Genomic DNA, 24406 nt, shown 5'->3' on the forward strand with positions numbered 1-24406 from the left:
TTATCGTATCGAATAATAAAAATTCGAGGTCGCTCACACCCCCTTCCTTCCCTCTCCCTAGTTTCTCGATCGAGCACCTTATCCGGCAAAAGGAGCGAATGTAAATAAGCCGCCGGCTGAGATATTCGTGTTGTGTGTATCCGTCTGCTCGAACGGAACGCGTTCTAAATCTCGGGGAAACGATAGGCGTGTTCGTGCACCGCTATCCTGCACGCGAGAAGCGAGAGAAGTCGATCTCGAGGATGGGATGATTTTTTCGGTGAGTTCGAAGAGAAGGATGTCGAAAAAATTTAGGATCGAAACGTCTGTTTTTCTTTTTCTTTTTTTTTTTTTTTTTTAGATGTCTGTCGAATTACGAATCTCGATCTTTTTCTTTCGCGATTATTTCAACCGTTTCGCACGAAAAATGTGCACACTGGTTTCGAGTTGCTTCGACGGTGATTATTGATAAAAAAAATTGGCGATGAAAACAAAATATCGATGCTACGTTTCCAGAGAAGGATACGCGGCATCTTATGCAGAGCGATTATAATCGGCTGAAGTAGGCATTTAATGGAGAGCTACGATTGTATGTATCGTATAATGCTGGAAATATTCTCTAGAAGGGATAAAGATAGGCTCTTTGCGTTCCAAGGAAATCGGTAGTCCAGAATGAAAGTTTCCCTCCAATTCGATCTTCGACTGCTCGATCCTTTACATCTTCCCCTTATTCGAGAGGAATCTCGAAACCGTTCCATTCCGTCGAATATATATAGGGATATATATCTTCCTTCGAGAAGAAGAAAAGCTTTAAAAGTTTTCGGCGTTCACTGTCGCGTTAACGTCGACAGCTTGATATCACTCACGAAAATCTCTCTGTTTTTTCCCCCTCGTTTCGTGCGTCGATCCTCGATTCTTCCCACCAATTCGTCAGAATTCTCTCGTTTGAGCGAGCTTAGCAGGTAAGGAGACGGTTAAAAATAAATTTGAATCAATGACGAGGGAAAAATAATTAATCGTATCGTCCATTTTGTAAATTCGCGATATGATACACGTTTAAGAGGAAAGTAAAGTTGGAAACATTTTCGCTGGGAAATGGATCGATCCTACGACAGAGCAACAATCGTGCTCGATCAAATTTCGCGGGGCTACCCTTAATAAAATTTCTCTTTATTCCCGAAAATTCATAGAATAATTCAGAAACGTGGCTCCCTCCCCTCGATAAAAGTCTATTCTCGTTGGTAGCCCCGCCATCGTGTCGAGGTGTCGAATCGAAGAACAGACAGAATCGTAATGGAACGACAGTGTTTCGCCGCTTTATAGAAAGTAAACGGTCGCATTTCGCCTGTATGGCGAAGAGGGAAACGCCGCTCTAAGGGCTTTCGCCTGTTTCTCGCCTGTCACATTATCTGAAAATCCCTTTGCGCTTCCTTTCTCTCGCGCCTCGTTCCACGGTTTCACGCCCCCTCCCCTCCATCCTTTCTCTCCCCTCCCCTCGCGTTTCTTTTCTTTTCTTTTATTTTTTTTTATTTTTTTTTTTTTTTTTTTTTTCTTACGCGAATTTCATAGGGAGGAGAGTCGAGAACGACGACTACTCGATTTTCGTTTCAACAACTGAGAGAATGACCCGTTGATTGGATCTCGATTATTGTTCGAAAATTTTGCCACGCCAGGTATCTTTTCTTCTTCTTCTTCTGGTAATTTTATTTGAAAACTGTATTTTGACGTTAATTTTTCCTCGAGTCTGAAAATTATTAAATTAAATACGATAAAATTGTCCTAAATAAATCCCTAGTTATATAGAAACTTAAGTTTTTCCCTATACGTGAGGGATTTCTATATATGTGAAAAATTATCTTTGACCATTTTATAAATTTAGACACGATACAATTATATCCAAAGTATTACGTTTTTAATGTTAATTTATAATTTTTCCTCGAGTTAAAATTCTTAAACTTAATACGATTGTAATCCCTAGGAATTTAAGTTTTCTCCTATATACTTAAAAAATTATTTTTGACTATTTTATAAATTTAGACACGATACAGTTATCTCCAAAGTTTAAATTATTACGTTTTAAACGTTAATTTATAATTCTTCCTCGAGTCCAAAAATTCTTAAACTAAGATTGTAATCTCTAGTTATATAGGAATTTAAGTTTTCCCCTATATACATGAAAAATTATCTTTAACCATTTTATAAATTTAATTATCTGCAAAGTTAAAATTATTACGTTTTAAACGTTAATTTATAATATTTCCTCGAGTCCAAAAATTCTTAAACTAAGATTGTAATCTCTAGTTATATAGAAATTTAAGTTTTCCCCTATATACATGAAAAATTATCTTTAACCATTTTATAAATTTAGATACAGTTATCTGCAAAATTAAAATTATTACGTTTTTAATGTTAATTTATAATTTTTCCTCGAGTCCAAAAATTCTTAAACCAAATTATAATCTCTAATATATAGGAACTTAAGTTTTCCTTTATATACGTGAAAAATTATCTTTGACCGTTTCATAAATTTATACGATTAATTATCTCCAAAGTATTGTTACTGTATACAATTTACAAATAGCAAAAATGATGTGCAACCGTGGGCCAATTTTTCAATGGCTGCTATCCTTTTTCTTCGATTTTCCGTGAAATCTCCGACCGAGCCACGGCCCATTAAAGTCCAAATAAACACGGATTAATAGACAGGAAGCGACGCGCGCAATTAGCGACCGGCCAACCTTGGCGTATTTCGGCAAAGGCCGTGTTTTAATCATTGATAGCCGTTCCCCGCGTAATTCTCGAGCGAATTAAATTAAATTAAATCAAATGAAACGAACACGAGTTAACCCGTCTTCTCTTAATTAATAGGTCAAGATATGACGTGAAAAGGGCATGGGATGACCGAAAGGGCAATTTAATCCGGAACGAGATCGTTTCATCGGATGATCGGTATTTCAAGTTTGCAGGTAGTTTGGCAAGGTCGAATGGCATTGCGAGGCACGGTGTGCGGTTCAACAATGTAATCTGGCCAGCGTGAGGTCGTCAAGTCTATAATCACATCCTGCCCGTGCGACCAGACAGCCTTCCAAACGGGTTCTCTCTGCCACGCGCAAATATAGAAACCGTGATTCTATATCTTGCCGGCCGAATAATGGACGGCGCAAAGTTTCGCGGCGGATGAGAGATTCAATTTTGTGATTAATGGACGCTTTCTTGAACCGTCCATTCCAGCTTTTAAGAAAGAGGAACTTCTCTTCGATTCTGTTAAGCCTCGATTTTTTTCTCTTTCTCTTTTTTATCTCTTCTTTTTGACATAGAATATAAATATTGAACTTTCAATTAGTTGATTTATTTATACACATTCGCGTATGAATTTTGGTGGAGTTTGGTTTGCCATTAATTAGTTATTCGATGATCGTTAAGGGATCGGTCGAGGATATTTTTGTAAAAGGATGTAGCGATTGAAATTGAAGATATTAAAGGTACATTATACGTTAAAAGATGGCGAGCGTTGCGAAATAGAATTGGTCGAAGTGGAGAGCTAAGAGATGAAGATTTTCTGGAAAATTATTTGAACCAGTTGAGAATTGAACCGAAGGAAAAGTATCCATGCTATTAGACGCATAAATCATTGTATCATTCTTCATCTTTTATTTATTTTATTCGATCCTTGGCGTACTTTCTTGTTGCGCAATATACAGTAAACAGATTCGAGACATCGATCATTCGGAAGTAGAACGATCGGGAATGCATTTAAACTATCCTTGGAAACGTTCGTGAATATTCTTTCCCTGATTTCGCTTCCCTCCTCCCCTCTCTCTTCGAGACAATCGCTCGAAGCCCGAAAAATCCGATATTTTTTCCAACAAATTTCAAACATTGATTGCTCTTTCGAGCAATAGGATCGATAAATTTTCCAGCAACTTCGATTACAAAATAACTCGTCTTGAAAATACTTTACAAATACTTGTACACCAAAAAGACATTCAACCGAAACCTTCGTCCGTCAAATTTTCAATATCAATATCGAATTTCTCCTTCTAATTCCCGAAGAAACGCGACAAATATGCAAATTTTCTCCTCCGTTATTTTCAAACTCGTGCATAAATCATCAACAAAGTTGCACGTGCACAAAGGGGTGGTGGGGGAGGAGGATCGCATACGCGATGATCCGCGCGAATAATCAACGGAGTACAACGGACGGCGAAAAGTTTCATCTTCTTTCTCGGGGAACTCTCTTGAAATGGAATCAGTGCGCTGCTCGAAAGAGGGGGGAGGGGAGGAGGGAAAAAAGGCGACGTCTTTGCAGGAGGTGTGACGGCGGCGGGGCTGGCAATTTCTCTTCTGGCCGGGCTAAAAGGTTATATGGGACACACGCGCAACCCTCCTCCCCCTCCGCGCGAGCCTTTGATTTGAATTATTTCTCCCCTCTTTCTTCTCATCCTTTTATTATTCTTTCCACTTTCCCACACCTGGAGAACGTCACACCAGGTGGATCGATGCTCTCTCTCCAACTCTTGCACTCTTTTCTTTTTTTTTTCTTCTTCTTCTTTTCCTTTAATTTTTCGAAGCCAGAGGTGGTCCCTGGTTCCGCGAGACTTGGAGTTTTGTTCGGTTTTGTTGCGAGTTAAGTCGAGTTAGGTTAGGTTAGGTTAGGTTAGATTGATTAAAATTGGCAGCAGGATGAGCTTGGTTTTTTTTTCTTCTTTTTTAATTTGCTATGGCTCATGGATGTTTTTTCATTTCGGATTTCATCCCGAAGTTACAATGAATTGTGAATTTATAAAATTTAGAAGGATTTGCACTATTATAGCTCTATTAATTAATATTTTCATTTGATTCGATAATTGCAAATGTTTTCTTTATCCAGAAAAGATAATGTTTTCTTTTTGCAGAAAAGAAATTTCTATAATACGAGTAAACATTTTTTAGAAGTTATGATGAATTGTACAAAGAAATTTCTTCAATTCTCGACGAATTTTGTTTTTTCCTGGAAATTGTGCAAAAACTGCACTGTCATAATTTTGCCATTTTTAACAATTTCATCGATTCGATAATTGCAAATGTTTTCTTTAAACTTTTTGCAGAAAAGAAATTTCTATACGATGAATCGTATTTAAAAAAGATTTAGAAGGATTTTTTCGATTTTCTCGCTCGATCGGATCGTTAATTGCAAATATTTTCTATACGACTTATCCAAAATTTCTTTTCGCAGAAAAGAATATTCTGTAATACGAATAGAGATTTCTTAAAGAATCCACGAGATTTATGATTGGGAATACTTGAGCAAACGGTTTTGTAATTTTGAAATTTTCCCGCAAGAAAGAATCTTACTTCTCTGCCGCATTTTTTCATTAATCACGCGCGCGTCGAGTGCATAGACCGAGAGTATGGCCGTTTAGGCGCGCCTTGACCTCAACCTTGAAGCGGAGGAATGCAAGGAGATGCAGCTTAGCGTAACGTTCGCGCGCTCAACATTGCACAGCCAACGAGACTGCACTTGGTCATTGCACTTCCCTCCATCTTTCCACCACATTCTCTCCTTCCGATGGCGTGTGCTACCTTTTACACTCCCCTATCATTCCTTTCTATTTTAGAAGCCACGTACTTCAAACACGTTTCCCTCTCCCCTTCTTCAAGTTCTATTCACGTACTCGCGAGATAATTTTTCGTCAAACGCGCCCCTTTTTCACGCAATTTTTCCAGAAAATTTTATTTGGTCCACAATATTTTTTTTTTTTTTTTTTTTTTTTTAAGAGATTAAATTCAGTCTATTTTTAATTCAACAGTAAAATTTCAATATTATATGTATTTATGCGAAATTTCGAAGTACAAAATGCACACGACGCGGAAAAAGACGCAAATCTTCGATTCTTTGATTACGTTCATAAAAATTTAATCTTGCAGAAGAACTACCATTAACCTAACTAATGAAATTTGGCTGAACCATTGTCTACTTCCGAATGAAACTTTCGAGGATTAACACGCGGGAGGGAATTAAAGAAAATTAACAGAAACGGTAATTCCATTAATTTTCTCCCGACGAGAACAAATTTGACGAAAACACGAGGAAATATAACGTTTCCCGCGACAGTATGTTACGTATTTGGCCACAGCCGAGATAATATTGGCGGCTCGTACGCACGAAAATGTAAAGCCGTGTTCGCGGTGGGACAAAGTCTCGTAACTTGCCCGTTCGTTCGTTCGTTCGTTCGTTCGTTCGCTCGTTTGTTTGTATTGAAACGTACGATCAAACGCGACACAGATGTTTCGTGTATCCAATCACGATGATTCACCGATTGTTGATCTTTACGCGATGCATTAGGGGATATTGCGCTACCGAATCGCGTCTATATTGGCCGCGCTCGCTTCAAAGAAACACGGCGCAACAGCTTGCCAAGTTTGATCATTCAATTCGTTGCGAGCACACGGTGTGGAAAATCTGAATTGATTTTATGATCGAAATGTATCGCAGTGATAATTTTCTCTCTACGCGTGTTTTAAAAATTTATGCTCGTTCGTGTTAACGAGCTCGTTTCGTTCCGTTTTTCGTTTCTCGATCGAAATGTTTTTTAGGTTAGGCGGGCAAGAATTAGGTTATGTTATCGTTTGTAGGTAAGGTAGTTTTTTTACAAAATGCTTTTGAAAGAGTTTTTTTTTGTGCGATTAGAAATTGTTAAGTAACAGTCGTTTAATCTTAATTTTTCGTTTCTTTTTTTGTTTCAGGTAAGAATCCGAAATTAGAGATGTTAAGAGATTTTTGATATTCTTCTTGTGGTAAGTGAAATTCAAAGCAAACGTATTCGAATAATAAATTATCGTGCATGAAATTACGATAATAAAATTACGATTTAACGCAAGAGGGAATGTTAATTGCGGAGAGGTTAATTAAAATTGGCTAGAGATGTTACAGGAACATCTCATTAAGCAGTATAAAATGTAAATGCAAATTTGATATGCAAACAAACTCGGTTCACTTACGCATCGAAAAATTATCTACGATTATTATCGTCATTTAAAGAGTTTTCACGAGTCGTACGAATATTAATTTTCATTAATTAATCTCTAAGATTTTTCATACTTCAAATTTCGAAACGAGTAACAATAAAACAATGGAAGATCCTATTTCTAAAATTAACTAAATTCATTATTTCCGTTCAACGGTTTTCATCGAACAGTTCTCGTTGAACTTACGATGAACCACGTTGCTTTTCGATTTCGTTTCGTTGGTCAGGAAAAAAAAAAAAAAAAACACAGTATAAATACAGATTCGTCCGGTGAAAAGAGGATTCGTCCTCGGGAAAGAAGGCCCTCGTTTCTTAAACACGCAGAAGGAACGAAGTGGACGCCCTTGTCCCCGCTTTCGAACGTCTTTGTAATTTTTATTCTGCGATCCAAATCTTTTTTAACTTCGTTTCACTTATTCCATACAACTGTTTTTCTTTCTTTTTTATCAAAGTTGCCAAGGTTCCACGCCATTACGTAGTTTTAAACGAATCGTTAACAAATTGGAAGTCGTTTGAGCATTGAAAAATTTTTCTTTTCAATCGAAAAAAAGAGATTTTTTTTTTTTTTTTTTTTTTAAGAGCAATATTATCAAATAAATGAAAATTTATCCAAATTTCGAGTTGTTCGAAGTATCATTAGAAATACATTGGAAAAATTGTTAAAATTTTCTTTCGTAAAGAAGAATTGGAAGAGAGATTGTTGGTTAGAGAGAAATAGAACGAAATTTTTTCAAAAATAATTTCTCGAAAGAAGATTCTCGACCACGTGGATTGGAATTCAACAGGTTGCAGCAGCCAGTGGCTGTCAGACGAAAAGAGGACCCTGTTCATCCTTCTTTCGTCTTCCTTCCTTCCTTCCTTCCTTCCTTCGCTGCTCCCTTTTTCTGTGACTGGTTTTTTATTCTCTCGTTTCAATTAAACGTCCCACGACGCTCGGCTTCATGGCGCGTGATTCCTTTTTGTCTCTCTCGGATATCTTCTCTCCCCCCTCCCCCCTCCCCTACCATCCATTATATCCAATAGAGAATTAATATAAATCAGTGCTCTTCCTTTAATTGATTCCCCAGAACATTTCTTTTGAATTATTATTTGTATCCCTTTCATGCAATTGTTACGAATTTTTTCACTTTAATTATTAACTCTCCGCTTGATTTCCATTTCAACTTTTTCCCCCTTTGATTTATTATCCTTTATTTAATTGCTTTTGAAGAATTTCTTTTTTTTCCTACAATTGAATTTTAGAATTCGTCTTATTATCACTTATTATTATTATTATTACTTTATTTCATCGTTTTATTAAGGTCGTTTTAAGTGAATCTTGGTTTTTTTTTTTTTTTTTTTAATCTTAATAAAAAAAATAATAATAATAGAAGGAATAAGTTTTCAACCAATTACGTTCCAAACAATTTCATTCATTTATAACAAGTTAATCTCATCTAAATTGTGTTAAAAAGTTGTGTTAAAAAAATTTCGTTGAAAGAGAATAGTTCTCTCTTAAAATACGTTAATTGAATCGTTAAATTTAATTAACTTTGATGAAAATTCAGGCTGATTCGAAGCAAGTAAACAGAAATGGGGAGGGGAAAAATTGCAAAGAGGTTCACGGGTGTTGGAAGCTTTTCGAGTGTCGATTTCACGGAAACGAAGAGGGGAAGAGACGAACTTCCGCCCAAGTAGCAACGGACCGTGATGGCCAGACAAACATCGAAAGCGGTGGGTCTACCACCACTTGCGGTCTTATCCACTTAAATCTTCCTTCGATCCTCACCGCCCACGTGTCTCTTTTATCCACGGAACGAGGGAGAAAATTTCTCCTCCTGCTCGATCGGTAATTAATTTTCGATCGAAAAATTACGCAATCGAACGATCGAGTTAAATTTTCAACTTCTTCCATTCCTTCGTTGGTTGGATTTCGCGTATTAGATTTCGATATTTCGTCACAAAAGATCGAAAATTTATTCAGAATTTATCTGAGCGCAGAATAAAGGGTTGAGAGTAAGAATGTTTGGGGGTAAAATAAGATTTTTAGGGGGGTAAAAAAAAATTTAACCCTTTCGGTCACAAATTATTTAAATTATCCTGGAAAAGAAATCGCTTTGCCAAGAAGAAATATGTTCTTGAGGAGGTCCTCAAGAAGAGAGAGGTATAACGCGTCTCTCCCCAAGTGGGAATATTATGTTCAAGTGGGTACAATATAAGTATTCAAAATATTCAAAAAGATTGTAAAAGTTTAGTTATTGAACTTTCGAGGACAATTGAAAAATTAATTAAATTATTACGAACATTTATACATTTACGAGTGAAACCTGTCTAAACGTTTAATTCCAAGGCTTGTAGTAAAAACGCTTGACAATAAAATTAAGCAAGTAATTACCTCCACTGATATAAAAAGTAAATTGTTGAAAGTTATTTTTCGCGAGCAGTGAAACAATGTACTTTCCTTCCATTTCTCGCGAATTACGAATTTTCACACGATCTTCGCCCTTTTGTAAAAATGTTGAGACAGGATCGAATACGCGTCGAATAGAAATACAAATCGTTGAGGCAACGTTCAATTTTCCAGGCGAGGCATTAACGAAAAATTGGATGGGGAGACGCGAGAGGGGAAAGCTCTCGAGGACAGCTCATGCAAATTTGATCGCGCCACCATTTCTCCGCGGTCGAAACAAATGTCGCCCTGTTACGCGTTTCCGCTCGTCTACGTGACCGGTTTATCGCCGGTGTCCCGCTTGATCGTCCGCTCACGTGTGCTCCCAACACACGGGCCAAACGTTTCCCAAAACTTTTATATCGCGGAGAAAATTATTTCCAATTTCATTTATTTATTTCCCGCTTCGATATCTTTCTCTCTCTCCCTCTCTTTTTTTTTTTTTTTTTTTTTCTTACATTTTAGAGTTGGAAGATGAAAATAACAGCAAGTGAAAATTTGATAATGAAATAATTAAACTTGATCTATCTTCTATAATTCGTAGAAAGTGTGAAGGAAGAGATATGGAAAATTCCAACGTGAGTGCAAAGCTTGTAATAATAGGAAATGTTGAAATTATTCAATTGATGATTGTTTTAGATTCGATAAAATTGTGTTGTGCAACCTTCCTTCGGAGAATATCCATTTCACTGTTGATATCTACGATATCTGAGAATATAATAATGCAAATGTTGAAAATATTGTTCATCGTTATTTTAAACGAGCTTATGACAAGTGTCAATTACTTCTTCTAAAGGATATTAATCTTCCAATCTGGATCGATCACATAGTGTTTATCACATAGCAGGTGAAGGGATTGTTCGAGAATCCAATTATTCCATATAGCAAAGAGGAGGAGTAGGAGGAGGCCATTTTCGAAAATCAAAGGAAACCAGGCGAAAGAAAGCCTACGTCTAGAGAATAATTGCCGCGAGATCGAAGGTAGTGGTTGCAATTTAAGGGGATTTATGTTGTCCTTGGTAGTCCTAACTCTCTCTCTCTCTCTCTCTCTCTCTCTCTCTTTCCCCTCTCATGTTACCCTCGAATTTTCCCAACCACGGAAAGAGCTTACTCGCCGTGCTCGATCGCCAAACCTGCCTCGACTCCTTCGAGAATTGGCAAAATTTCGCCCCGTAAATCACGATGTCCGCTCGCTTTTTGATGCTCACAGCGGGAGAACGGTGAGAGATCTCGAGAGTTTTGGGATGCAGATCGCTTAACGGGTGCCAGAAATCTCGGCGAGGAAATTGGGTTACTAAAATTTATCCGATCGGCGGCGCTACTACAAATTGCAACAGAGAGAGAAAAGTGTTTTTGCCCGGGATACATTCCTCTTTGACTTTCGATTCCTTTGTTCGAAGGGATTGACGGATTGTTTTTTATACAAGGTTGAAATAGATTCGAGACTTCTCTTTGTACTTTTCGAGAGATGATCTCACTTTCGGCACAATATCTTTCGAAATTGAACGGACTCTGTCTCTGCATAGATTTCTAATTCGGTTAGCTTCGAAATTTGTAGAATTTCCTCTCGAAGGCCTGTTCAAGATCGAGCGAAGCCTGTTGAAAAATTTCCAAGAATTTCAGTTCCGTTTTCGAAGAACTTGCAACCGAACGATTCAAAATTTAGATCGATTCGACTAGAATCGAATTGAAATCTCATCCAATCCCAATCTCAATCGTCCTATCAAATAATTCATTTCCATCGAAAAAAGAAAAAAAGAAATCAAATAAACGCTTCTTTAAATCTAGACTTTTCATTGGAAGACTCGTTGTCGCAACGCTCGACGTCGCACCTCGACTTGGCACCAATTCCATTCCCAAGAATTCCATTCACGGCGTCCCGGTTGTTTTGCCAAATTGCATCCGGATCGTGGAAGGCCGGCCTCAAATGAAAATCGACAAGATTGACGAATAACCGCGGCATGGAATTGACACGGGAATCGATGGGCGAGGCTTAAACGGGCGGGAATCGATGTCCCAAGTTTAGTAATCGATCCTGAAGTAGCCCCTCGAGTATCACGGAGGAACGAGGAGTCCCACGAGATGGGCGTAACGTTTTCTTTAAACCGGAAGCCACGGTTCGTTAGAACGACATTAATCCAACCGAGTAGATGGCGCTCGATTTTTCCTTCTCTCTCTCTCTCTTCGATGGAGGAATTCTCCATCCCTCCATCCTTCACGATCCTTTTTCTCAAGGTTAGAAATAGATTTCCGAACTTTCTAATCAATTTTTAAGTTAGGTTTTCGTTTTTATTTCGGCTTTTACTCCCTCGTTCTCGTCTCGTTTAAAATGTCTCTTGGGGAAGGGTTTAGGAGTTTTGTTCGTCGAGCGTGATTTTTAATTTCTTTTGGTTTCATAGAAATAAACTTCGAGGTTTTGATTCACGATGATAGGTTGATTTTTTTTTTTAGATATTTCTTTGGAGAGAATCTGAGTATTCGATATAATTTTTAGTTTCTTAGCTCAATTCTTTTTTTTTTTTTTTTTTTTTTTTATATTATTTCTTTATTTTTAGATTTTAGATTCATGTTCTGTTTGATGTGATTTTTGGTATCTTTTTATCTTATTGTTTTTATAGTAATTTTCTGCTTGATTTTTTCATTTTATTCGAATTTATTTGTCTTAATTAAATTGTTAAATCGTTACTTAATTCTGCCCGAAATTCAATTTTACATATTGGAAATCAATCAGATTTTCTAATCACATACTTTTTCTTTTAAGTATCTCTTTATCGTTTAACTCTCGTTAAACTCTCGACTAATAAATTAAATAACTATTTCGATAATTTGGTACTGACTCAATCGAAATCGTCAATCGAAAATTACAAATAACGAAAAAATTCTCTCTCACTCTTCATTTTCAAACAATTATATCCGATCCATACTTTCCACTTTTGAAATCCATTCAACGAAAAATCAATAAACTTTATAACATAAATATAATTCTCGCACTTTTTCTATCGCTTCCAGAAAAAAAGAAAAATCATTATTCTTGCAACGACAAGAATTGCATCGAAAAACGCACATATAATATTATTTTTCCACGGGCGAAAGAAAAATCTCCTTTCCCAAACTTGCTCCCCTACTTTCGACCTCTCTGGATCTCTTCCCTCCCCTCCCCGTATCCTCGAATCGGAATGGGGAGAAAAATACACGCGCCAACTTCTTTGGAACAATCGTTCCAAAGGATTAACCTCGCGATTATCCAGTCTCGACCCGCGAGCAAACTTCAAATTCACACCAGAGGTTTCATCCTCTCACCCTGGTGGAATGTATCCCCCTCTATCGCCGCCCAACCCGCGCCGGAAGTCGGGGGAATAGGAAAGGAAGCGAGAGGAAGACTTCCACCTTGGCGCTCCCCTCCCGTAAAACGGCGACGAGCTGCGGGCGCAAACAGTTCCTCCACTTTTCCGTGAGAAATTCGCGGCATTATCATGAGCAAATTTGACTTTCCGCGGAGCCGCTGCCGGCATCCGCCCCGAGACCGCGCCGAGATTGACTATGCATCAACCGAATCCCACACACGAGGCATTTCCCCGGGCGGAAAAGTGCGCCGATGCCTTCCTCCATTTTTCTTTTTTCCCTCTTTTCTTTTCCTCTTGTTTCATCTTATCTCTCGATTCTCGTCGATACGACGTGTGAACAGGAGAGGGAAGAAGAGCGTTGGATCGAAAGGAAAGGAGAGGAAAGAGAGAGACGTTGAGCGAGACCTGCCCGTTTCGAGAGGGAACTATGAGCGAAATTCGATTTTGGAAACGAGTAATAATGACGCTCTTAACCCTTTCGCTATTACGGCCGACTATAATCGCTCTGCATAAGATGCCACTGAAGTATTACGGACGACTATAGTCGCTCTGCATAAGATGCCACTGACGGTGACTATAGTCGCTCTGCATAAGATGCTACTGACGGGCGACCATAATCGCTCTGCATATGATGCCACTGATGGGCGACTATAGTCATTTTGCTACTGAAATATTACAGCCGACTGTAGTCGTTCTGCATAAGATGCCACTGATGGGCGACTATATTCTGCACAAGATGCTATTGAAATATTATAGCCGACTATAGTCGTTCTGCATAAGATGTCAGTGATGGGCGACTATAGTTGTTCTGCATAACATGCCACTGACGGTGACTATAGTCGCTCTGCATAAGATGCTATGACGGGCGACTATAGTCGCTCTGCATAAAATGCCACTGACGGTGATTATAGTCGCTCTGCATAAAATGCCACTGACGGTGATTATAGTCGCTCTGCATAAAATGCCACTGACGGTGACTATAGTCGCTCTGCATAAAATGCCACTGACGATGACCATAATCGCTCTGCATATGATGCCACTGATGGGCGACTATAGTCATTTTGCATAAGATGCTACTGAAATATTACAGCCGACTGTAGTCGTTCTGCATAAGATGCCACTGATGGGCGACTATAGTCGTTCTGCATAAGATTTCAGTGATGGGCGACTATAGTTGTTCTGCATAACATGCCACTGACGGTGACTATAGTCGCTCTGCATAAAATGTCACTGATGATGATTATAGTCGCTCTGCATAAGATGCCATTGACGGACGACTATATTCACAAGATGCTATTGAAGTATTATAGCCGATTATAGTCGTTCTGCATAAGATGTCAGTGACGGGCGATTATAGTTACTCTGCATAAGATGCCATTGATGGACGACTATAGTCGCTCTTCATAATGCCGCGTATCGTACGATATGACGAACAATTGAAGTAACGAAACGATTAAGAAAGTAAGTTATTTTAGACAAATGGTAGACTGTTTTTCTAAACGAATCGTATGGATAGAAAGCAATATTTGTTTCGAATCAGAAGAAAGTGACTATAATAAATTCAACTTTGAACAAATAACACGGTTTTCGAAGGAGAGAGCGGGAAATTAACGGAGAAATATCAAATTGAATAGAAAAAAGAGACAAGTTGGATTGAACAAACGAATCGTATCCATCCCCTTGCCGACAATTTCGAGGGGGAGCAGTTCTATTCGGGGATTCTTAACAACGTGACACAGATATAGCGAACGATTCCATTCCGCTCGTCCAATCGAAACGTTTCGATCCGCCACGCTTCAGGAATCTTGGACTCGCAAACGAGCAACGAAATCCGTGGCGCGTAAATTTGAGAAACCTCGCCACCTTTTCCATGAGCAAGCGGATATTCCCTTCCCGGGACACGCTTCCGTGGATATCTTCGATTCGAGTGAATAAGGGACCGAGCATCTGTCGTCCTGGAAAGGAAGCGAACGGTTGGAGAAAAGGGTTTTCCTTCCATCTCTCTCCAAGCAAACTGAAAGGAAGGAAAAGAAAGGAGAGGAAAGGAAGAAAAAGAGAGAGAGAGAGAGTGAGTGGACAAACAGTTGGAATCGCGTCGAGATTATTCCCTTCGAGGTAACTTGGATTCAAGCATCCAGGGATGATCGTTCCTTAGGAAGGAAAGAGCTGGTAGAATCTTTTTTACGCTTTGCTACCGACATGGAATTGGTTCGCTTGAAATTCTTCTCAATGATTTCGATATCGTTCACCGATATCTTACTTATTTATTTATTTAATCGAATTACAAGTGAATTCGATAATTATTCGCGATTAACGCAGGATATTTTCCAGGTTGATTTTTCAATATCAAGGTCTTACTTCGAGTAGGAGATTTTACGTGGATACATAGTTGTTCGTTAAAGAGTTGCGCATGTTTATGAGAAAAATCATCAGGATAGAAAGTATCATGATTGGCCGCCCAATGTGAACAAATTTTCTCTATGTAGATAAATATAAAAACTATCAAAAATACTTCCACGTTGCGCGTTTTACATTAGTAAATTTACGTATAATATAATTAGATTCCAGGGACATTTTTGTGATTGGTAACCTTTTTAAATTCTAAGAGGAAGAGACCAATATAAAAAAGAACGAGGCAAGAAAGAGATGTGATAATAAAAGAAAAAAGAAATATACAATTCGATGAGAATGCACAATTCGTAGGTTTGAGAAACGTGTCGCAAGAAGGTATGCACCGTCGGAGAGATTAATAAAGGGTGATGGAGCGGTGGTAGGCAGTTAGGGTCGGGCTAATCTCGTAGGGTCGTGGGGAGGGTCTGGCGTGGAGAAAAATTCCGCTCGTTTCGCGGGTGTTTCACGGGAAGCCGGGCCGGCAATTCCGGGAATGGAGGTTGCGCCTTTTTAAACATTAATCGTGCCGCGCGATTGCATTTTTCCCGGTTCCCCCTTGGCCGATCGGCCAAGGAAACGCGATTAGGCGTCTCGAGGGATGGAGGACCCCCTTTTACGCGCGGGGATTTCGTCCCTCCACGCGCCATTCCTTCGATCCGCCGTTGCGGCAGTTTCTTTTGGACATGTGTTTCGTCGAATTCCCTTTCTTTTTTTTTTCTTTTCTTGAAATCGATGCTCGTTTCTTCGACTCGAACATCTATTCCTGTGCTGAAACTTGGCAAAGTTCAAAGAGCTAATCTTTCAACATTTCTACGATTGGAATAAAGAAATTCGTATATTTCGTATGAGAAAGTGTGCCAGAAATTCGAATAGGAATAAAAAGTTATAATAAAAACGATTAGCAAAAGGGATTCCAAAATTCCTTTTTACACGCGTCTCGTCCCTCTTACGCACGAGTATATCATCCTGTATGTCGTTCCGCTTGGCCTTGGTCGAAGGGCAGTTTCTCAGAATCTGTCTTGTCCGGGAACCGCTCATGATCCCTCTAATGGAGTTTCAGGAAATTAGACCATGCGTCATGCAGAGAGCCGGTATTAATATCGTCTCTGGAGTTTTCATCCCCCAGAGGGATGTATACGGTCTAAGCGTTGCTTAGTCCTCGCTAATTTCATCCCCACGTAACGCCGCCCACCTTGCTTATCCCCCTCTCTCTCTCTCTCTCTCTCTCTCTCTTTCTTTCTATCTATCTGAATTTTTCTCGTTAACCGTTTCCTGCGTCGATCCTGCTTTGCAAAACGATCGCTTTGCCGTTTCCTCGTGCTAATTAGCCAGCAAGATGGCTAGTTGGCAAGGATTTATACATACTTGTTTGTATATACAGCGTTTGAGGCGAGGATTAGGGAAGTTCTGAATCTTTTTTTTTTTCTTCTTCTTTTTAAAAAATTCTAGTAATTCAGGAAACTTTTTTATGGCTTTGAAAATAATTCGTCCAGTATCTCGTATGCTCTTTCGATGTATTTTATTTTATTCTTTCGTAACAATGGCTACCGTGAATTTTTTTTTTTTATTTATACAAATTAAAACTTGTGTCGCGAGTGTTAGTGGTATGCCTAGAGTTTGAATTTGAAATTGTTGTATCGTAATTTTGTAATTTATCGAATCGATATAATGGCACGATATATAATGTGTAATTGTTGTTATTGCGTGTCATCGTGCAGGATTAAGAATTTCATTCGATATTCCTCCTAAAATTTGCCACGATTTTTCTCAAAATGAAACGAGAAATATGAAATTCAGAATTTTCGTTCAAAGGGAGCGAATCTTTCGTACGTGTAACAATATAATTGTATAGTGATATGTAATATTTAATTGTTATTATCGTATCATTGTGCAGGATCGAGAATTAATGTTACCTCGTTGAAATTTTTATTCGATATTCCTCCTAAAATTTGCCACGATTTTTCTCAAAATGAAACCATCCCAAAAATACGGAATTCGGAATTTTCGTTCAAAGGGAGCGAATCCTCCGTACGTGTAACATATAACGAGCCGTGCTGCACGTTGCATTGTTGAAATCTTGCGAATATCGAGGCAAAATGGTATAAACTAGCTCACAGAAATTCCATTGTTTCGGGACTCTGTTATCTCTCTCGAGAACTTTGAGGCGCGACAAGGTCCATTTAGATCATCATTACTGATCCTCTGTGCTCCGTAATAATAATCCTGTGAACCGTCATATATTCCCCGGAACGCATTCCTTGGAACACGTTCGAAATTTCTTCCAACACGAATGTTATTCATAGATTGTGGAAAATTAATTATTTTGCACTTCAAAATAATTGTGCCTTGATCGAATCGAACTGTTCTTTATTTTTTGCTCGAATTCTTTTTTTCTTTTTGATACATTTTTCTCAAGAAAGTTTCATCAATACTCGTGGAATATTATTTTTTTCTTTATTTCTCTCTTTCCCGTAATACCGGAGATAGGTTTCGACTTTCGAACGTGAATTTTTAATTTTCACCCGAGAGCTCAACAAGCGTTGATTTGTTCGAAATTCTCTAACCAACTCATTGTTTCGCGTTTGCGTTAGGGCTCGTTTGTTTTAGTTAAAATGTTGATAAACCGAATCCGCGTTCCTCTCGTGTTGCCCCTGTTCGTTTTAATTTTTCATACGGATCGAAACGTTCATTTCATTTTCAAACAGGAGGGGAGAATTCGGACTCGGGAAATTACGTTTAACGGAACCGGTGATAATAATTTCATTTTCTTGCCTGGAAGGAATTACACGACATCACGTTAAACGAATAAAGAGATCGTAAATATAATTTTCTATCGTGGCCTGGTATTTATATATAAAACAACAACAATAATTACAACGCGTGACGAATTTTTTCGCGAATTATTTAAAAAAAAAAAAAGAAAGATCAAAGTTTTCGAATTTTTACCACTTTCTAATCGATTAAAAGTGATCGAAAAATAATTACGATTAATCATCTCTCTTATTCTTTGTTGCAGGTAAGCATCCAAAATTTGCTCCAGCTTTCGAGTTCATCTCGGTGAGTCTAATTGTTATTATTATTATTATTATTATTATTATTATTAATTTTTTCTTTCTTTCTTTCTTTCTTTCCTTTCCATCCACACGATACAATTTCACGCGATATATACGCACGCAATTCCTCGCTACGGTACGAGCGAATCTAAAAAATTCCGTTGGAAAGACAAAAATCCGGAATTCGAAATGTCGGGGGACAGTAATAAGCCAGGATATTTCATAGCTTTATCCACCTGGGCCAGATCCACCCGTGGGGTTTTCGTCATTACTCTCGCGTAATAAAATATTCTGTTTACGACGGTGTACGTTTCTTATGAGCTCTCATTACGCGAGTTAATAGTGGATGTAATATTACGGTAACATCCCCCGGTTTAACGTGTTTCCGCGCAAGTCTCGGTGTCTTGCTTGTCTTCCTCCTCTCCCCTCCCCCTCCGTAATTTTGGATTTTCCCTGTTTAACCCTGCCGCGGGCTTGTTATTCCTCCAAATGACGAAGATCGCGCTTATATATATATATATACACACTATTTCACCGTTTGGATAGAAATGTTATATCCGAACACGATGATTTTTTCCCCCGCAACTTGATACAACTTTTCGACAGACAGAGGAGGATCAGAGAGTTCCTTTCGGATCTTTGAATCGAGGCTCCTTTCGTCGACATTCCGTCGTATCGATTCACGATCACAAGAATCTTCGAATCGTGTGAAATATTCTCGAAAATTGTATAATTCGTCTCGGAAAGAAATCCGTGTCACGAAAAAATCTGAATATAGGGGGTTAATCGGCTCGTCGCCACCCCAGGACGCCTCTTTACAAATTTCGAAACCACCTGCTTCCCTCGAAACCGACAATCCACCACCACCACCAACCCCCTCCGTCCCGCCGATGGAAACGTCAGATTTCAACGGGGGCGGATCAATGAACGCGCGGAGTTGGACACCCTAAGACTCTCCACTGGAACCAGAACCAAACCCCTCTCCCCTATTTTCCCCAAAAGTGTCCGTTGTGTTCGCGTCTGGCCACCCCTCCAACACACGTACGCGCGCGGCGTAATAGCGTGTTCGTCATGCGGGGGTCGGTTTTAATTAGAGAGGCAGCAGCAGATCCGACGCTGCAGGACCGGAGCAGCCTCTTCGATTAAATTATTAATTAACGTTCTCCTGGAAATACCACATCACACACGACTCCGCTCCGTGTGTGCTTCCCGATACGGGAAAAGAGAGAGAGAGAGAAAGGGGGGGGGAGTTAAGGGCACAAAGAGGCCAGGAGGCCTTTGGGGGGAGCGAGGGTCGCCGCCGAGCCGGAGGGAGGATTTTATGCGCGCGCGTAATCTCCAGTCTCTGGCCGCCGCCGACCGTGGTATGACGACGAAAGTGTATTATGCCGACCCGATACACGCCGCTATTCACTTCTACGATCCCCGTGCACGCCTTTGTGCACGGACTTCTCTCACTCGTGTATTGTATCGATTTTCAAACGTGGTTTCGTACCGGGTTCTAACCCAGCCGGTTTCTAACCCACTCGGCTGTCGGCCCTGATTGGCCGAGGCTCGCTTCTTTTTTTAAGGGTTCGTTCGAGGGACGATCTGACGGCAGGCATGTGCCCGACGTATCAAGGAACCGTTGACGATTCTCTCGAGACGAGTCGAGACTATCGAGACTAGTGTATCTTGATTTTAAGCTCTTTTTAAGCTACTACGGGCGACTATAATCGCTCTGCATAAGATGCCACTCAGATACTATAGTCGCTCTGAATAGGATGCCATTGACGGGCGACTATAATCGCTCTGCATAAAATATCATTGAGATACTATAGTCGCTCTGAATAAGATGCCATTGACGGGCGACTATAGTCGCTCTGCATAAGATGCCACTGAGAAATTAAGGGCGACTATAATCGCTCTGCATAAGATGCCACTCAGATACTATAGTCGCTCTGAATAAACTAACATTTACGGGCGACTATAGTCGCTCTGCATAAGATGCCACTCAGATACTATAGTCGCTCTGAATAGGATGCCATTGACGGGCGACTATAATCGCTCTGCATAAAATACCATTGAGTACTATAGTCGCTCTGAATAAGATGACATTTACGGGCGACTATAGTCGCTCTGCATAAGATGCCACTGAGAAATTAGGGGCGACTATAATCGCTCTGCATAAGATGTCACTGACAGGCGACTATAATCGCTCTGCATAAAATGCCAATGATGGATGATTGTAGTCGTTTTGCATAAAATGCCAAGGATGGATGATTATAGTCGTGAAGTATTACGAACGACTATAGTCGCTCTGCATAAAATGCTACTAATAAGCAACTATAGTCGCTCTGCATAAAATGCCATTGACGAGCGACTATAATCGCTCTGCATAAGATGCCAATGGGATACTACGAGGGACTATAGTCGCTATGCATATGTGCATATCGTACGATATGACGAGTGATTGAAGCTATTGCGCGTCGAGTATCGTTCTCTGGAAACATAGCATCGATATTTTGTTTCTGTCGTCAATTTTTTTCCCAATAAACACCGTGAAAGCAATTCGAATTGCGAGGCGTAGATGCGGCCGCTGACGATCTTTCTCGAGTACATTTTTGATACGGCGACTCGTTGGGCAGGAATGGCACGACGGAGAAGTCGCCCGTCAAGAAAGGAACTGTAGGAACCGGTTTTCATTATTACCCTTTCGGTCACGAATTATCCTTCAATCGTGGAAAAAGAAATCATGCTGCTTTGCTGAATTAAATCAAATAATGATTTTTTAATTGAATAAAATATCTCCTAGGAAGAGAGAGAGGAGAGGAGGATGTAACGTGTCTCCAACTGAGGACATGTTATGTTCAAGTGGGTGCAGTGTATAAATTGAAAATTTAAAGTATTCAAAAAGATTTTATTTCGCCAAAATAAATATATTATAAGTGCACATTATAAAAGTTTAGTTATTACTGATCCAATCAGATACATGTAAGCTGTTCGGTCGATTGGGTATGTTTTGAAACGATATTCGTTCGCGACGCGAAAGAATTTTAGAGGCTCGCCTCCTGGCCGAACGACACTCTTTGAAGAAATATCTTTTTCAAGTCAAGATACGCGTCTAACGGACGACTCTTCGTCGTCGTAATCTCGTCGCTATAATATACTTGTTATATCCTATTCCGTCCACGCACGAAAACATTTCCCTCGCTCCTGGAAACAGCCGAAACATCGTTTCAGAAGCTATTAAAGCATCCATCCGGCCGCCACCGGTTACGACGTGTTCGAACAATCGAACGCCTCGCTCGACCGGCCATAAGAACTGGTGTGCGGCCACAGCCTTGGAACGGGTCGTCCACTATAAAACTGATACATTACAGGCACAGCCAGCCGTAACAGCCCGGCGAGTTCGCAACAAAGCCCCTGAAAGCAGCCTGTACAGTGCGTCCGACTTAATTGGTTTGACAGGGTTGCGCGCATCCCGAATCTCGTTCACCCCGTAACTGCCAACCGCCGCTTCTCGCGTTTTCCAGGGCTTCGATCACGATTAATCCGGATTTTGTTTCTATTTCTAGGAGAAGAGTTTGCCGCTAACAGGGAAATCGATCGAAGCTAATCAAATTATTATAGTTTTTCGTTCGTCGAAGAAGTTGTTTCATATCGTCCAGATGAAAAATATCCGCAATATCTTCTTTCGTTCGATCGTTCCTCGAGATCGGCGTTGAATGAAACATCTCCGTTCGAATTCTCGTTGACTCGTGACGATGAAGTACATCGCTCGCGAGATGAAGTACAGGTTTTCCCCTGCGTGAGACCTGTGACGATCGAATTCGTAATTCGACACCGTTAATCCCGACTTAATAATAAATTTGACCGCAAGAAGTAGGGGGGGGGGAGGAAAAAGTGCATAGAAACGAAAATAACGAGAGAGAGAGAGAGAGAGAGAGAAAGCAGGATTAAAAAGGGTCCCTTGATCCCCGATCAAACAGGATGAGGTTCCCATCCCCTGGTCGCGTTTCAGATTACGTCGCGTCGGTGCAGTTAATTCGAGGCGATCCGGCTTCACCGTGACGCAAACCGCGAAAAGCGGCGCGCACACAGGTCTGGCTGGATATTAAACGTTAATTATACAACGAAATTTACTTAGAAATACGAGTCGAGAGGGAAGGAGAGAGATGGGGACGAGAGGGATGGTGGGTTAATCTAGGCGGAAGAGGTGGAAAGAAGGAATGGTGGAAACTAGCGTGGCGGAAACTAACTCGACAGCTTAAGGAGCGAGCCGTCGTCGAGCGAACTTCGGCCCCTTGATTGGACATTTATGGGTTATGGCGAGTTGTAAACTGCCGCGTTGCAAACGTTAATTAGCATTTATCGCCGCCAGATGGCCTTTTTTCGCGACCGTCCGTTTCGCCGATCGGAATTTTTTCTCTCCCTTAAACTCGAACACTTTTTACAGATTTTACGGGGAATCCGATGACAATGTTGGTAATTTTTGGTAATCGTTTACGCTCCAATGGCGACTCTCAGGCATCGCTTGGATCGATGCGGCGATTCGAACTGCGACGATATTCATTTATGTTTCGTTTTATTCAAATATCGTGAATAGATCCCTAAGCTCTTTGCGTGTAATCTTATAAAGCGTGGAATGATATACCGTCGAATGATTAGATTGTTTTTATCTCAAATCAGACCTTTGTAGGAATCTCGTTCTAGAAATTTTCCTTTTTAATAGAGGAGGAATCAGGGTCCGCATTATTATTGGCTTGTGTACCGATACGAGATGAGTTTCGGGAAGAATCTTTTGAATCTCGGAATTGTTTCAATAGAATTTAATGAACTTTGCTTCTAATCGTTTTTTTTTATTTACACGAACCTTGCAATAAATAAATTTTATCACTACATAGCCAACAAGCAGTACGTCTCTTAAGTTTATTTAAAAAGGAGGAAGAATTTTGCCAAATCAATTTTCCATCCGTCTGATCCATTGTCCGAAAGGAGAGAAATAGGAAAAGGAATCTTCACGAGCGTTTCAGGGATGCGAGTCTCGTCCACGTGGACAACAAAATAGAAAAATATATCCAGCGGACAGGGCGGCGACGACCGTCCATCGGTGTCCGCTTTACGTGGATCAGCGCTTCCTGTCTCATTTTTTCTTCTTTCTCTTTTTCTCTCTCTCTTTCTTTCTTTCTTTCTTTCCCACCTTCCATTCCCCGGGCCCAGGCTGTGGGGATCCGGCAAATCCCGAAATCCGATGCGTGTCACCCTGATCGCCCCAGACCTCTGTTTGTTCTCGTTTATTGGATACCCCGCCACCTTCCCCCATTTCTCTCCCCCTTTTCTTCTTCCTCTTGCGGGGGATTTGGGTTGCGCCAGGGAGACGATAATTAATTCTTTTGCAAGCTCTTTCAATTTCCTCGAAATTGGCCGGAATAATATTTCGTTCCTCCGATCGAGGAACGAACATCTCCAAAAATATCCCGAAAAAGGAATTTTGGAAAAATTCCGGGGGAAGGAAGAGCGAAACTTGCCTCACGTGTCTTTGACCCGTGTCACGCGGAGAGGTGGAGGGGGGGGAGGATGGAGCGTGAAAGGAGTCGTGATCGTCAATCATTCGCGGAATCGCGAAAGGCCAGGTCCGGGAGAGAGAGAGAGAGTATCAAATTTCCAAATGGAGGAGAAAAAGAATGCTCAAAGTGTGTTCCGCGAAACTGCCGTTTCCACGATCCCCGAACATCTGTCTCCGTTCTTCTTCCCTCTTCTCTTCGTATCATTTTTCACGGATGGGGCGGGATAATCGCTTTCGTTTCGAACATGGTCGTTTCGTCCCCAAATTTATCGAATTTCACCCCTCCCCGCCGATTAATATTGCCCGATGCTCGATCGATAATTAATAAATGATCCACGCTTCGTCTGACGAAGTTGGTGTCCGGAGTTGGTTTTTTGATCGGGCATCGACGAAGAAAACATCGAGAGAGATGAAACTTAATAAAATTCGAAAATTGAAGGTATTCGCGAATTTTGTTAGACACTTTTTACTCGACTTGTTCGAACGCCGATGACGTGACTAATATTCTTTTATGACACCAGCTATTGGAACTTGAATCGTCGTAGGGCAAGAGACCGAAAAAGGAAAGAACGCTCTTTCGGCGCCACGAAACTACTGTCACTATTTAAAATATCTATCAAATTATTTCGCAGATTCACTTTCCCTGTCACCAAAAA

At 40.2% G+C, this 24406-nt stretch overlaps 1 protein-coding gene across 13 annotated transcripts in view; it reads left to right on the forward strand.

Moving 5' to 3' along the window:
- Window positions 1-24406, forward strand: part of heph (polypyrimidine tract-binding protein 1 heph) — a 455618-nt gene that overhangs the window by 226811 nt on the left and 204401 nt on the right. For 2 of the 13 annotated variants that reach the window (XM_086906236.1, XM_086906241.1), the window contains exon 3: window positions 18166-18206. The exons of 10 other annotated variants lie outside the window; for them this stretch is intronic. The gene's annotated coding sequence lies outside the window, so the exon portion shown is untranslated. Of the gene's footprint in view, window positions 1-6710; window positions 6757-18165; window positions 18207-24406 lie in introns of those variants that run through there. One more of the 13 variants, XM_086906238.1, reaches the window with a different exon arrangement.

Source organism: Apis florea, unplaced genomic scaffold, assembly GCF_048593485.1.
Source record: "Apis florea isolate Af1SG1 unplaced genomic scaffold, ASM4859348v1 contig_2492_pilon, whole genome shotgun sequence".
NCBI lineage: Eukaryota > Metazoa > Arthropoda > Insecta > Hymenoptera > Apidae > Apis > Apis florea.